We start from the raw sequence: 2714 nt of genomic DNA on the forward strand, positions 1-2714 counted from the left end.
GGAAGGGCTGAGCTTCAATTACCAGGACAAAAAATATATAGAGAGAGAGAAGATTTTATTGTATTTAGCCATAGGCCATTACAAACCACAGACAGAGAAGAGCACAATAAAACACAAAAATTGTATAAAATAAGATACAGTCCAACATTATAAATCCATAAAACCGAGGTTATGAAATTGACTCTGTTCCTAAAGTGGAAAAATTTATGGATCAAATGTTTAATACAAAAAAAAAGCAGAAGGAAAAGAATTTAAGACCGGATGGGGAGGAAGAAGAGGAAGAAGAAGAATCCTACTCACAGGATTCAACAAACCAAAATTCCACGTCATCAGAATCATCTGAATCAGAGAAAGGAGAGACTGCCCCCAAACTCCAGAAAACGAAGAAACACAAGAAGAAAAGACTCTAGAACTAAGACAATAGCACTAAAGGCAGTAATTGTGTTACGCTATTAAATGTGTACTGTCATAATTGAACCAAATCTTAATATAATGTGTAATATCAGGTTAAAAAGCATTTTTAACTATTAAGATCGTGACATATATTAGATTTCTCCCTTCCCCCAAATCCAGTAGATTAAATAGATTAGAATGGTAGTATTCCTTCCCCTTTCAATTAGATATATGTATTAGATCTCCTTTACCCATCACCCATAGTAATAGTGTTACGATATTAGTAGCCCTTCCCCCATCCCAAAATTTGCAGTGTGTAGAAAATGCAAAAATTTAAAAAATTCCCCTTTGGGGGCCAAAAAACCCACAAATCATATATATCAGTCATAAATAAGCATTACACTCTTTTTAAAAAGCCCAGCCATTTGGTGTCTCTCTGAGTAGTCCTGTAGCAAACTAAGGCTGAGTAGGGAGAAGAAATTGGGTTTTCCATGTCCTAAACTGACATGTTGACCTCTCCAGAATAACTGGTTGGGCACTATGTGAGACAGGATGCTGTATTGGACTATACAGCAAAAATGTGCTTAATCGTGCTGAATCTTGTCCATGTATCTCTTAAAATGTGTAACAGTACTCTAGTATTAAGGCTCCATTTCCCCAGACAGATATGTACAATGGCATAGCTTCTGCTCCTTGGTTTGGGGCAAGCAATGGAACACTTGTGGATCGCCAGCATTTTCTGTTTATTTGCACAGCTGAACACACATAAATCCATGGAGCTGCCTTATACTGATTCAGACCATTGGTTCATCAAGGTCAGTATCAGCTCCTCCAAATGGCAGCAGCTCTCCAAGGCAGAGGTCTTTCACATCAGCTCCTACACGATCCTTTTAACTGGAAATGGCAGGGATGCAACCTAATACCTTTTGCATGTGAAGCAAATGCTCTACCATTGAGCCATGGTCATTTCTTGTATAGGCCTGTTGGCATCCCTGTCACAAGCTTAGATAGCTTTAGAAGATGGCTAGACAAATTCAAGGAGAAAAGGACTGTCAATTCCTATTACCCATGATGAATAAACTGAACTTCCATATTGGTTCAGAGGCAGCATACTTTTGATGCCCATTGCCGGGGTGGGGGGCAGGGGCTTAGTAATATGCAGGGCTGCCAATGACCTGGAGAAAGTCTTGGCCCTTTATGCACATATGTGCCGTCAAGTCACAACTGACTTCTGGCGAACCCAGCGAGGGTACTTTCAAGGCAAGTGAGGAGGTGAGGTGGTCTGCCATTGCCTTCCTCTGCAGAGCCTTCCTTGGTGGTCTCCTACCCAAGTACTGACTCTGCTTAGCTTCCAAGATCAGACAATACTGGCCTATACCATGCCCTGTTCCCTCCCCTTTAATAGAAGCTTAATGTATGTAAATGGACTGGTGCAGTTTTTCATGGCATGGAGGTACATAACATCACCTGGTGAATAACACCATCCAGCTTCTATTGAAAGGACAGGACACTTTTCCTCCAGGCTGTTGGAATCCCTCAATAAGGAGGCACTTGCCTTCATGCCCTGCCTGTAGGCTTTCTGGGGGGATCTCATTAGCCACTGTAGGAAACAGGACTCCTGACAAGCTAGACCAGGGATCTGATCCAGCAGGGCTCTTCCTATGTTCATACAGGTTTCAGTTTGAGAACAAGGAATTCTTCAATGGCTGCAGTTCATGCTTTCCTCTCTGGATACTTACATTGCTTTGGGGCAAACAATACTACTTTCTTAGGGTTGCCAGCTCTGGGTTAGCAAATACCTGAAGATTTTGGAGATGGAGCGTGGTGAGGGTGGGGTTTGGGGAGGGAAGGAATCTCCGCAGGGTACAATGCCATGGAGGCCACTGTCCAAAGCAGCCATTTTCTCCAGGTCATCTGGAGATTAGTTGTAATACCAGGAGATCTTCAGGCCCTACCTGGAGTTTGGCAGCCCTAGATACTAACCAAGGCACAGCGTGGCTGGCAGACCAAGAGAAACTCAGCCTTGTGTGTCCTTGTGCCTCAAACAGCAGCGATATGCAGAAATCAACAGGTGAAGCTTTTCATGGCATGGAAGTGTGCATTTTCATGTGCATCTCCCTTGAGCCTCAAAGCAGCACCCTCCCTAAAGGAACAGGCACATCTGGCTGCTGTGAGCAGGACAGAGAGAGAAGATGGACAACCTTACCAAGGAAGCATTTATTGCCGGGTCCCACTTCCCACTGTTCTTCCTTCCTAGCGACTAGTGGCTCTAGGTTTAGAAGAGAGTGTTTACAGGATTCTGTGTTTTGCATTGCGGACGA

Source organism: Gekko japonicus, unplaced genomic scaffold (genome assembly GCF_001447785.1).
Source record: "Gekko japonicus isolate JY-2015 unplaced genomic scaffold, Gekko_japonicus_V1.1 scaffold1194, whole genome shotgun sequence".
In the NCBI taxonomy this organism is placed as follows: Eukaryota; Metazoa; Chordata; class Lepidosauria; order Squamata; family Gekkonidae; genus Gekko; species Gekko japonicus.